Genomic DNA, 14,374 nt, shown 5'->3' with positions numbered 1-14,374 from the left:
TGCACCACCAGGGCTCCTTTCTAAGTTGCCCAATTGTCCAATAACAATTTGCTGAAAATGAATTTTCCTAAAATTCCTTCATCGTAATTATACATTTCTATAGTAATACATTTATCTAGGCTCTATCGTCAAAGTGTCTCCAAATTGCATATAGGAGAAAAACATTTGAGCCCCTTTAATATTTTGAGATATTTTTCTCTTCCCTTTTGGAGAATTTGAAAAAAATATTATCCAATTGATTCAAAGGTATTTCAACTTGAAATCATAATTTTTATTCTTTTATTTAAAATTTTTTTTTGTGCATTAGGTGAAAGCTTACATTGTAAATTTGTTTCTCATTCGATAGCGTATACAAAACATGTTCCATGACATTGGTTTCATCCCCTACAATGTGTCAGCTCTTTCCCAATTTCGGTCCTAGATTTCCAGTTTCCTTTCATCCTGATTTTCTACCCCTTCCTCCCTTCTTGACTTTGCTTTTGGGCCAGTGTTGCCCTTTGGAGCTTATATAATTGAATATTCAAAGAAGCACGTTCTTCTTCAGTGTTATTGTTTATTTTGTAGGCCTGTCTATGGTTTGGCAAAAAGGTGGTCTCCAGGAATAGTTTCAGTTCCAGGTCAAAAAGGTGTCCTAAGGTCATAGTCTCAGGGGTTTCTCCAGTCTCTGTCATACCAGTAATTCAGATCATTTTTGTGAATTTGATTTTTTGTTCTACACCTTTTCTCCTGTTCTGCCTCGGACCCTCTGCTGTGATCCAGAGTGGTCGGTAGTGATGGCCACGTACCATCTGGTTCTTCTGGTCTCCAGGTCATGTAGAGTGTGGTTCATGTAACCCATTAGTCCTTTGGACTAATTACTCCTTTGAGTCTTTGGCTTTCTTCACTCCCTTTTGCTCCAGATGGTAACACACCAATAGTTGTGTCTTCCATGGCTGCTTTTAAGCTTTTAAGACCCCAGACAGAACCCACCAAAGTAGGATGCAGAACTTTGTCTTTATGAAATATGTTGTACCAATTGACATAGATGTCCCCTGAGTCTATGGTCCCTTTTCTTTAAGCCTAGAAACTTCCTCCCACAAGGCTGAAGTCACCCTATCTTTAATATAATATTCACCAAGCATGTATTTTTTAAAATTGTTGCTTTCTTTTTTTGCTACTTTTATTTATATTTGTATATGTTTTACCAGATAAAAATTACAGATCATTTGGCACCTGCTCAATATTCAATTTTGAATAATAAGGTATTGCTCTGTTGACAGCAAGTGTGACAGTATGGCATGGATATAATACAATACAGTTTGGCATTTGTTGTTCCCTTTCAGTTACCTTTTCACTATATTAAAAACAAAAGTTAACTAGGTCATGTTGTACTCATTGATGTTAGCCAATATTTTCCCATTTTAAAGAAACTGAATTTAAATTATCAAAAGTTTACATACACAGAAATGGTATGTTAATATTCCCTGCTTTAACGAAATCTTGTGTTTATGAGTAATTTTCTTGGTGCCTCCTTTCCTTGATTTCAGGGAGGGAAGTCACCCATCTCTCCCCAACAAGTAGAGAAGGAAATTGCAAATGTACTGTAATACCCCACAAGGGTTAGGGCATCAAGACTCCCTCTTTCTCCTCTAGTCCCCTAGAATTCCTTTTATGTACTGTTAAGTATATGTTGGTGTAGTGATTCCAGTAGTAGATCTACTGTGCCACCTGGGAGTAAGCCAAGGGGATACGTGTCTGGTCACAGCTGTTGGCCATTCTATTTAAAATGGGAAAATTCAACATCCCTTCTGCTGTGAGCCCTATTACCAATTCCAGCCCAACAGGAAAATTCCCATTGGCATATTATTTTGCTTTTTTATACCTAATAAATGTCATACAACAGATAAAATTTTATATGCAGATTTTTTACTTAAATTGCATTGTCAGTACTTTTACATTAATGAAAATCCTTTGTAAATACCAGTTTTAATTATTTTAAGAATCTATTAAGCATGTATTCCAAAGCATACTTAGCAATTTTCCATCACTGTAAATATTTTAATAGTTCACTATTAAAATTTATTTCCTCAAATATTTTAGGATACAGTTCAAGGTAGCATTTTCAGTTTTTAAATTAACAATATATAAAATATCTCACTACAAAGATTTTTTTTTTTGGTATTTGTAATTAGACTGAGAATTGGAATTATTCGATCAGTGCATGCAATGTTTGTTAAGTGTCTTGACAAATATTGGCAGATTATTTTGCGAAAAGTTTTGTTTATCACTTTTCTATGATGCCAGCAATATATGTATATCCTGCCTCCCCACCTTAGCCTGTATTAGATACACTGCATTCAAAACACAGACATGCCAATCAAATGTTTGCAAGGGATACAAATACACAATTCATAAAAGAGAAACAGAATTGTCCAGTAAATATACGAAAAGATTTCATGCTTGTGAATGTAAAGTGTAGGTCAAAATGTAATATAACTTTTGATCAATAAATTTTAAAGAATAAGTATACCAGTAATAGTCAATGTTGGTGAGAATCTAAAGAGATAAGCACATTCATAAGTTTTAGGCGAAAGTGTAAACTGGTTCAACATTTCGGGAAATGATGCAATACTATGTATCAGAAGCTTTCACAAAGTTCATTTTCTTTACCCCAGTGTTACTAGGTTAAAAAAGGTATTCAGACATTCCATCAAATTTTAGGTACAGCACTATTTATCAGAGAGTAACTCATGATAGCAAAGAAACCTATATACTATACTCTTAAAGTGTTCACCAGTTTGATTAAGTAGTTTGATTAAAGTAAACACATGCTATTGAGTACTATTATCCATATTTAGAAATAACATTTAGAAAAGTGTCTAATATGAGGAAAGTCTACATATTAAAATGCTAATTTAAAAGATACTAAACTAAATTCAGATTTAATCCACTGTTTATCAATACTTAATGTGCATATGAAATGCCTGGGACTGTGACTGAATATAAATCCATGTTCTGTAAATCTGGCCTGGGGCCTAAGAGTCTGCATTTCTAACATGTTCCCCGATGTGTTAATAATGCTGGTCTGTAGACTATATTTGAGTATCAAGGGTGTAATCGATTTTGAGAACAAAATTAAGTAGATAGACAGGTAGGCAAATAGATACATAGACAGATAGATAGGCTTAAAAAAAAAATACCTAAACAACAGAATGTTCTGTAAATGTGATAAATAAGAGAGAATTTTATCTTCTTATTTATGGGTTTCTTTTACTTGAGCCTGTGATACTTTTGTTCTGACATCTTTCTTCTTAATTTAGTAGATAATATAGAAATATAGAGAATTCTCTTGAAAAAAGTAAATAGAAATAATAGATAATACTGTCCGTTCGAAGATAACTGTATATTTATATTTGGTACATGTTTTTCATATACAGGTATATGCAGACACACATAAAAATATATAAATGTGTGTACATCATTCATATTCAACAGTTTTGGATTTCATTTACATATATAACTTTTATAATGAGATAAATAAGGGAAAAAAATAATTTCATTTTTGCATAGATTCCCTATAGAGAAAAAGTATTTTAGATCTGAGCTGATTGATGGGGTAGCTCCTCACATTTCGTGCCTAATTAAAGATGCGACAGTCTGCTTCTATAAGAAGAGTTGTTGTCAGATGCAGTCGACTAGTAGCCACCGTACGTACAACAGAAGGACAGTGCCTTCTCCTGCGTCATCCTCAAAATCATTGTTAACCTTGAGCCAATTGTTACACACACTTTGTCAATCCATCGCCTTGAGGGTCTTCCTCTTTTTCTCTGACCCTCCACTTTATCAAGTATGATGTCCTTCCCCAGGGACTTGTACTTCCTGATTGCATGTTGAAAATGTGTGTCACCATTCTTGCTTCTAAGGAGCATTCTGGCTGCACATCTTCAAACTCAGATTTGTTCATTCTTTTGTTCAGTCCATGGTATACTCAATATTCTTGGCCAGTACCATAACTGTAAGGCGTCAATTCTCCTTTGGTCTTCCTTATTCATTACCCATAAAGATTTAAGCCTTGGAAACACTATGGGGAAGTTCTACTTTGTCCTACAGCATCGGTATGAGTTGGAATCAACTGAACAGAAGTGGGTTTTTTATTGTGACTCAGTATACGATATACTTCAGCAAGTGCTTCTCTAAATAAATCTTAATCACTAAACATGCAAATTTGTATAGAGCTATTGTGTAATTTGAAATATATATGAGTTCATTATACAAGAAATATTTGATTGCTAGGTTTAGGCAAATGACTGGTTGTGGGATTTCTTTTCTCTAAATTTGTTGTTTTTATTTACTCCTAAACTCACATGGTAACAGCAAATTAACCTGGGTGAAATTGCTTAAGAATTACAGAGGGGAAACAAAAAACTCAGAGTGTCAACTGAAAAATATTTGTTTCTTATAAAGAGAACAGTTAAATACCCATTATTTTCTTTGTCTCCTAGGAACTTTTTAATGGAGAGTACACATTTGATTGTCCTAGTCACTGCTTCAACCCAGAAGTTCCAAAGGCCACACTTATAAAGAAGCCTACTGGCATTTATTAAATTGTTTCATTCTTAACTACAGTGTCTGACTTCAAGTTGTGACTCCAGGGAATAACTAGCATTGACTCAACCATCCTCTGGGGTCCCACTGATGCCTACGAGTCAACCCACAAGCTTCCTAAGGACACCTGCTCTGACGGTTAGTTAGACCATAGTATCCTGTATATGGCAGGGACAAGAAAAGCAGACGAACAAATAAAGAGATGCCAGGGTGATGGTATTTGAGGCCATTTGCAAGAAAAAGAACACTCATGTGTCCATTTCACTTAAACAGTGAAGAATCCAAGAAAACATTTCATTATCACCAGAATTTTATAACCTCAATCGTAAAGCCATTATAGAAAATACAGTCACAACAAATTTCATTCTAGTAATTGAATCAAATACAAGACCATGCAGCAACATGGAGGTGTAGATTGTCTTTTGTAGAAGATGTGCAGGTAATATGTATTTAAGTTATGGGAAGGGCATGGGGATGTGTGGCTGGTTGAACAGTTGAAAAGTAGGGAATCAAAGTTGCCCTTTGGTTGGGTTTTGGGATTATTGTGAACAGGGCAGCAAAGGAATGGCCAGGACCAGGAAATGAACTTGGCTACCATAATAAATCCTACAGGTGAGTATAAGGTGTGATTCTTGCACAACAGATCACAGCTGGAACTGTTGGCTAACATTCAGTGTCCAATAAGGCAGAGCATTTTATAAACCAGACCTGAAAGTTGGGGCAAAACCAAAGTCAAGGCACATGGAAGAGCCCAGCCCTTGAATACGGAGAAAAGAGTCTTGGGATGACGGTCAAACTCTGAATGCAAATATCTACAGAACTGAGATATACAGAACTGAAAATTCTAGGTCCCTCTATTTTAAAAAGACATCTTAGATTCTGTAAGGAAAAATTATTTATTAAGCACCTCTTTCTGCAGGGGCAGAGTGTAGCAGCTGGTGATTCCGTAATAATTTAGCTGTCTTGGCAAGCTATCAAAGTTCTAGGAGCACGGGTTCCTGAAATTCTACTCCTTCTTTCCCTCTTTCCTTCTCTGCTCTGTGAGAGGTCCATGTCATGATATTGCCTCAAACTCTCTGCTCCTTATTTACCTAGGGACTCAGGCCTTTACAAGGTACACATGCATTCCAGAAAGTGATTTCAGTGCTGGACTTAGGGCGTCCATCTTCTCTTTCCCTTGTCCTCTTTTGAGACTGGCTACCCTTTACTTCTGAAGTGACATTACCCTCAGTAACTTCAACGTACTTAGTCCTTCTAAAGGGATGGCTCCAATGCAATTCCAAATGCCAAACTAGCTTTCAACTGGGGAGGAAGGAAAAGGGGAGCAATGATTTCAAGTGCTTCCCAAAAAGTAGCAATAATGACAAGAACAGTTTTAACTCTGATAAAGGGTTATCCTTCATGGGGATTTATTATTTTTCTTAGGCTACAATTATGATTTCAAATAATGATGATAATTTATACTCAGCAATATTGTAGAGGTTTTTAAAATGTACCTTATATATGTTATCATATTTAATTCTCATAAAGCCCTAACAGGGTGGCATATTATTCCAATTTTCAGAACGTAAAGAAAGATCCAAGAGCCTACATCCTTAGTCATTGCACCACATTGTCTACCCACATTTTGGGCTCCAGTTATTGAAAAATACCCATGATTTATTAAACATGCCTTGCTATTTCTCAATCCTGATTCTTTCAATAGACTGCTACCTCAATATAAATGTGCATCCATTCCCTAGCTCCTTTGAGAGATCATACTCACCTTTAAAATTTTCCTTAGCTACCTTCAATGTGCTGACATTAATGACTTATTCTAAATCACACTTGAAGCTCCCATTACACTTAATCACACTTTGATTTAATTGCTCATTTTTATTTTTGTGTTCTTCTTTGAAATATGATCTTTTTTAAAGTATAGGCATTGTATCTTATCCATCTTCATGTTCCAAGTGACTGCTAAAAAATTTACCCCATATGTTCGGACGGTTGTGATATTAAATGAAAATCAATGTAGTATGAGAATTGTTTGGAGGACAATTGAAATCTTACTGTCATGTTTTTCTGTATCATTTTTAGGGATAAAACTTTGTAAATGGCCTTGAGGAATCACAGCACTCACCAAGTTCATCCTCCTTGAGCTGTCTGCTGACCCCCAAATCCAGCCTCTACTTTTTGTGCTCTTCCTGGGGATTTACCTCCTGACCCTGCTGGAGAATCTAATGATGCTGCTGGTAATCAGAACTGATTCTTGCCTCCACACACCCATGTACTTTTTTCTGAGTCACCTCTCTTTTACTAATCTCTGCTTCTCTTCAGTCACCTTGCCCAAAGTGTGGGAGAACCTCCTATCTCAGAAGAAAGCCGTCTCAGCAAGGGGCTGCCTACCTCAAATATTTTTTGTGTGTATCACTGGAGGGACTGAAATCTGTCTTCTCTCAGTGATGGCCTGTGACTGCTATGCTGCCATCTGCCACCCTCTGCTCTATGACCAGATGATGAGCGAACAGCAGTGTATGCAGCTTGTGTGGGGCTCATGGGGCCTGGGCTTTCTGGACACAGTCATCGGTGTCCCTCTGGCAATGAAAATGGACTTCTGTGATACCTACATCATCCCACACTACAGCTGTGAGTTGCCCTCTATCTTCCTTCTGCCTTGCTCTGATGTCTCCACCAACTTCCTTGTCATACTGTGTTCCACCATCCCACATGCACTTATAACTATTCTTTCAATCTTTTTCTCTTACATCTGCATCATCTTCACCATCCTTAGCATCACCTCCACTTCTGGCAGAAACAAGAACTTCTCCACGTGCTCCTCCCACGTCACTGCAGTGATTTTCTTCTATGGGTCAGTTTTTCTCCAGTATTTCATGCCACCCTCAGGCTTGCCCCTTGAGTTGATCTCTGTGCAGTATCCCCGTGCTGAATCCCTTCACCTACAGCCTGAAGAACAAGGAGGTAGGTGTAGGTAGCTTTGAGAAGAACACTGGGAATGTATTTACAATGTTTTCAATGGTAAAATAAAGAAAAGTCATGATGGAGAATTCAGAGAGAAATTCATGTAGCAAGACACTGAGGAGAATGTCCTGACTGCTCATTATATCAAATTTGGCAGAATAAATCAGCAATACCTAAGAAAGCAACATAGACCTATTATAGAGTGTATCCTTGAGTTCAGCCCCACTCAGAGGCAGAGAATGGACTAAATATTCTTGTCAAACAATGTTCATCTATAATTCTGTCATATGTGTGTGCTGTGTGTTTGCTCATGTTTGTGTGCATATGAGTTTATGAATTTGCGTATGTGTATGTGTTTGTGTGTGTGTGAAGTTTGGTTCAGTGCAAATAATCTATCATTATTTGTAGATAAGCTTGGGAAAGGCACTGAAAGCTATAGCTTTTCTAAATAGAAAAGTACCTGAATCTTTTGTGGTGAAAGGTCAAAATGAGTTCATAGGTACATAGGGTAATGAGGTCTGGTTAGATTTTCTGGCAGATAAATGACTGAGTCACCCTAATTAGAATGAAACCTTCCCAGACATTTACTGTTACAGAGAGCTAAATCTGGGAACTAATGCCTTTGGAGAAAGCCACTCCTAGCATAGCTGACCTGATTGTACTCATTTCTCAGTTTTAAGCAGGCCCACAGTCTCAGGAAGAAGGGCACTCTTAGGAAAACAGGACAGAAAGAACAGAAATACCAGGATAATGCAGAGCCTGAGTGGATCTCATGCAATCACTTGACCAGTGACTGAGTCTTCGGCTGAAGGACTGAAGTTCTTTTCAGAACACTTCCATAAGGCTCAAAAGGGGGACATGGGATGAAAAATGCGTGGGAATGTCTCCAAATGAGCAGATATAGGTTAGAATCTGGGTAGATTTGCAAAATAGGGCCAGTTTGGTGGCTTCTGCCTTCCCTTTTTGCATCCTTCCCAATCTTTGATGCTCCTGCTCCTATCTAAGTGCCCAGGGTCACACTGTTTTCTTGGAGGAGTGATTCCAACTCAAAGCAACCCTATGAGACAGAATAGAACTGCCTCATAGGGTTACCAAGGCTGTAGTCTTTACAGAAGCCAACTGCCACGTCTTTCTCCTTAGGAGCGGCTAGTGATTCAAACCATGGTCCTTTCAATTAGCAGCCAAGCACTTAACCACTGCATCATGAGGGCCAGTAACAATTTGCTGAAACTGAATTTTCCTAAATGTCCTTTATCCTAATTATACATTTCTACAGCAATACTTTTATCTAGACTCTATCATCAAAATGTTTCCAAATTTCATATAGGAGAGAAACATTTGAGCCCATTTAGTATTTTAGGATATTTTTCTCTTCCCTTTTGGAGGATTTAAGAGATTATTAGTCAATTGATTCAAAGGCATTTCACCTTGAAATGATAATTTTTATCATTTTATTTTAAATATTTTATTGTGCATTAGGTGAAAGTTTACAGAGCAAATCAATTTCCCATTGGATAGTGTGTACAAAAAGTGTTCCCTGACATTGGTTTCATTCCCCACAGTGTGTCAGCCCTTTCCCCATTTTGGTCCTGGATTCCCAGTTTCCTTTCCTCTTGATTTCTACACCTTCTTCCCTTCTCATCTTTGCTTTTGGACAAATGTTGCCCTTTGGACCTCATATAATTGTTTTATTCTAAGGAGCATGTTCCTCTCAGATGTTATTTTATATTTTATGGGTTTGTCTACGGTTTTTTTGGAAACCCTGGTGGCATAGTGGCTAAGTGCTACAGCTGCTAACCAAGAAGTCAGCAGTTCAAATCCACCAGGTGCTCCTTGGAAGCTCTGTGAGGGCAGCTGTACTCTGTCATATAGGGTCACTATGAGTCGGAATTGACTCGACGGCAATGGGTTTGTCTGTGGTTTGGCAGAAAAAGTGGCCTCCAGGAATAGCTTCAGTTCCAGCTCAGAATAGTGTCTTAAGTCCATAGCCTTGGAGGTTCCTCCAGCCTCTGTCAGACTAGTAAATCCGATCTTTTTCGTATGTATATGCTTTAAGTGAAAGTTTACAAATCAAGTCAGACTCTCATACAAAAAGTTATACACACCTTGCCATGTACTCCTAGCTGCTCTCCCCCTAATGAGACAGCACATTTCTCCTCTCCACCCTGTATTCCCTGTGTCCACTCAACCAGCTCCTGTGCCCCTCTTCCTTTTCATCTCACCTCCTGACAGGAGTTGCCCACCTAATCTCATGTGTCTACTTTAGCCAAAGAAGCTCACTTCTCACCAGTATCATTATCTATCTTATAGTTCAGTCCAATCCCTGTCTGGAGAGTTGGTTTCAGGAATGTTTCCAATCTTTGGGCTAACAAAGGGTCTGGGAACCATGACCTCGAGGGTCCCTCTATTCTCAGTCAGACCATTAAGCCTGGCCTTTTTTCGAGAATTTGAGGTCCATACCCCACTGTTCTCCTGCTCCATCACGGATTCTCTGTTGTATTCTCTGTCAGGGCAGTGATCGGTTTTAGCCAGGCACCATCTACTTATTCCAGTATCAGGCTAATGGAGTCAAGTCTGATCTTTTTTGTGAATTTGATTTTTTCTTCTACAATTTTTCTCCTGCTCTGTCTGGGACCCTCTGTTGTGAACCCAGTCAGAGCAGTTGGTAGTGGTAGTCAGGCACCATCTAGTTCTTCTGGTCCAGGTCATGTAGGGTGTGGTTCATGTAGTCCATTAATCCTTTGGACTAATTACTCCTTTTAGTCTTTTTTTTTTTTTAGTCTTTGGCTTTCTTCATTCTCCCTTGCTCCAGATGATAAGACACCATTCTCTGTGTCTTACATGGCTGTTCTTAAGCTTTTAAACCCCAGACACAACTCATGAAAGCAGGATGCAGAACTTTGTCTTATGATATATGTCAGGCCAATTGAGATAAATGTCCTCTGAGACTATGGTCCTTCACCTTTGAGCCTAAGAACTTCCTCCAGCAAGGCATGAAGTCATAACTTTTAAATGCTTATCAGTATGCTATCTTTAATATAATATTTACCAAGGCTGTATTTTTTAAAAAGATTGCTTCCCTTTTTGCTATTTTTACTCACTTTTGTATACATGTTACCACATTAAAAATTATGGATCATTTTGGCACCTGCTCAACATTCAATTTTGAATAATAAGGTATTGCTCTGCCAACAGCAAGTGTGACAGTATGGCATGGATACAACACAATACAGTATGGCATTTTTGTTGTTCTCTTTCAGTTACCTTTCCACTATATTAAAAACAAAAGGTTAACTAGGTCGTGTTGTACTCATTAATGTTTGCCAATATTTTCCAATTTTAATTAAATCGCATTTAAATTATCAAAAGTTTTCATGCACAGAAATGATATGTCGATCTTTCCTGCTTTCTTGAAATCTTATATTTATGAGTAAATAAAAAATTCTTGTATTTACTCATACAATTCTTGGTGCCTCCTTTACTTGACTTCAGGGAAGAAAGTCACCCATCCCTTCCGCACAAGAAGGGGAGGATGTTGCAAATGTGCTGCAATACCCCACAAGGGCTGGGATATCAAGACTCCGTCTTTCTCCTCTAGCCTTATAGAATTCCTTTCATGTACTGTTAAGTATGTGTCAGCTAATGATTCCACTAGTATATCCATTGTACCACCTGGGAATAAGCCAAAGAGCTAAGTGACTGGCCACAGTTGTTGGCAGGTTATTGGGAAGGCTCCATTGAGGTTACAAATAACAAACTGCCCTTCAACTGGGGAGGATGAAAAAGGAGAGCAGCCAACTTTAGTATTTTCAAATGACTATTACACCACAAGAAAGGAAACCCTGATGTTGGAATGGTTAAGAGCTACCTCTGCTAACCAAAAAGTCGGCAGCTTGAATCTACCAGATGCTCCTTGGAAACTCTATGGGCAGTTCTACTCTGTCCTACAGGGTAGCTATGAGGCGGAATTGACTCAACATAGTGGGTTTGTTTTTTTGTTGTTGTTGTTGTTCCCTAAAAAGTGGCAACTGTAGCAAGAACCCTTTTAACCTGATAGGGGATTATCCTGCCTGAGGGTTTATTAATAAAGATGATAATAATGATGATAATTTACATTGAGCAATATTGTACAGGTTTGGAAAATGTACACTATATACGTTATAATATTTAATTCTCTTGAAACCCTAAGAGGGTGGTATATTATTCCAATTTTAAGAATGTAAACGAAGACCTGAGAGCCTACATCCTTAGTCTTTGCACCACATTGTCTACTCACGTTTTGGGTTCGTTATTAAGAAATACCCATATTTTATCAGATACATGAGACCAAATGGCTGGCTCCTGTAGGGAGGCAGGATGAGAAGGCAGGAAAGGACAGGAACTGATTGAATGGACACAGGGAACCTGGGGTGGAAAGGGGAATGTGCTATCATATTGTGGGGATTGCAGCTAATGTCACAAAACAATAGGTATATAAATTTTTGCATGAGAAATTAACTTAAAGCACAATTGAAAATAATAATAAATAATTGCCTACGTAATTGAAACAACTTAATTAAATATTCATTAAGAACAACATTAGCGAGCAAAATAAAAAAAAGAAATATCCATGTTTTATCAAAAATACCCTTCTATTTCTCAATCCTGATACTTTGACTAGACTGCTACCTCAATATAAATGGGCTTCCATTCCCTGACTCCTTTGAGACATCATCCTAACACGTTGCCATCAAGGCAACAATCCTTAAAAAATTTCCTTAGCTATCTTCAACATGCTGACATTACTGACTTGTTCTAAATCATACTTGGAGCTCCCATTACAGTAAATCACACTTTGGTTAATTGCTTGTTTTTATTTTTGTGTTCTTTGTGCTACAATTTTTTTTAAATATAGGCATGTATCTTATTCACCTTTATGTTCCAAATGAATCCCACAAAACTTAGCCCGTATTTCCTAGATGATTGTGATATTTAATGAGAATCGATGCAGTGTGAAAATTGGTTGGAGGACGATAGAAACTTCACTGCCATGTTTTTCTGTATCATTTTAGGGATAGAAATTTGTAAATGGCATTGAGGAATCACAGCACCATCACTGAGTTCATCCTTCTTGGGCTGTCTGCTGACCCCAAGATCCAGGCTCTACTCTTTGTGCTCTTCCTGAGGATTTACCTCCTGACCATGCTGGGGAACCTGATGATGTTGCTGGTAATCAGGACTGATTCTCACCTCTACTCACCCATGTACTTCTTCCTGAGCCACTTCTCTTTCATTGATCTCTGCTTCTCATCAGTCACCTTGTCCAAGATGCTGGAGAACTTCCTGTCTCAGAAGAAAACCATCTCAGTAAGGAGCTCCGTGGCTCAAATATTCTTTGTGTTTATCACTGGAGGGACTGAAATCTGTCTTCTCTCAGTGATGACCTATGACTGCTATGCTGCCATCTGCCACCCTCTGCTCTATGGCCAGATGATGAGTAAACAGCGGTGTGTGCAGCTTGTGTGGGGCTCATGGGGCCTGGGCTTTCTGGGCACAGTCATCAATGTCCCTCTAGCAATGAAAATGGACTTCTGTGATACCTACAACATCCCACTCTATAGCTGTGAGTTGCCCTCTATCTTCCTTCTGCCTTGCTCTGATGTCTCCACCAACTTCCTTGTCATACTGTGTTCCACCATCCCACATGCACTTATAATTATCCTTTCAATCTTTTTCTCTTACATCTGCATCATCTTCACCATCCTTAGCATCACCTCCACTTCTGGCAGAAGCAAGACCTTCTCCTCATGCTCCTCCCACCTCATTGCAGTGATCTTCTTCTATGGGTCAGTTTTTCTCCAGTATTTCATGCCACCGCAGGCTCGCCCCTTCAGGTGATCTCTGTGCAGCACGGTGTGATCACTCCCATGCTGGATCCCCTCGTCTACAGCCAGAAGAACAAGGAGGTGAAGGCAGCTATGAGAAGCACTCTGGGAAAGTATTTACAATGTATTCAGTGGCACTATAAAGAGAAAGGATGATGGGGAATTTGATAGAAATACTTGTAGCGAGACATTAAAGACAACTTCCTGAATGCTTGTATAGCCTTTGGCAAAACAATTCAGAAATACCTAAGAAAGAAACACAGACCTATTATAGAGTGGATCATTGAGCTCAGTCCCGCTCAGAGGCAAATGAATGGATTAAATATTCATGTTAAACCATAAAATTTTGTTATGAGCATGTTCACCAATAATTCTTTTATATGTGTGTGTGTTGTGTGTTTGCTCATGTGTGACTAAGTGTGTGTTTATGTGTTGGAGTATGCATGTATGCGTGTGTGTATGAAGGTCGGCTTGGTATAAATTATCTGACCGCTGTTTGTAGTTAAATTTGGGAAAGGCGCTGAAAGCTATAGTTTTTTAAATAAAATGGTGCCCATATGTTTTAAGGAGAAAAGTCCTAATGAGTTCATAGCGGCACAAGGTAATGAGTTCTGGTTAAAGTTGCAGAAAGAGAAATGAATGAGTCATCTATTAGAGCATTTCTATTAGAGGAATGAAAGCTTCCCAGGTGTTTGCTGTTACATGGAGCTTAATCTGGGAACTAAGGCCTTTGGAGAAGACCAGTCCAAGCATACTGACCTGGTTGTATTCATTTCCCAGTTTTAAGCAGGCCCACAGCCTCTGGAAGAAGGACACTCTTAGGAAAATAGGACAGAAAAGAAGAGAAGTACCAGGACAATGCAGAACCTGAGTGCATCTCAGGTAATCACTCTACCAGTGACTTTATGGGTTTTCAGCTGAAGGACTGAAGTTCTTTTCAGAACTCTTACAAAGGGCTCAAATGT

The 14,374-nt window shown here is 38.5% G+C and overlaps 2 pseudogenes; both read left to right on the top strand.

Annotated features, from left to right (window-relative positions):
- The first annotated feature begins 6,400 nt into the window (after positions 1 to 6,400).
- Positions 6,401 to 7,611, top strand: LOC135231325 (olfactory receptor 8S1-like; annotated as a pseudogene).
- A 4,752-nt stretch (positions 7,612 to 12,363) lies between these two features.
- On the top strand, positions 12,364 to 13,565 carry LOC100660650 (olfactory receptor 8S1-like; annotated as a pseudogene).
- The last annotated feature ends 809 nt before the right edge of the window (positions 13,566 to 14,374 follow it).

The sequence above is a fragment of the Loxodonta africana genome, chromosome 4 (assembly GCF_030014295.1).
Source record: "Loxodonta africana isolate mLoxAfr1 chromosome 4, mLoxAfr1.hap2, whole genome shotgun sequence".
NCBI lineage: Eukaryota > Metazoa > Chordata > Mammalia > Proboscidea > Elephantidae > Loxodonta > Loxodonta africana.
This window is presented reverse-complemented; position numbering and strand designations above follow the sequence as displayed.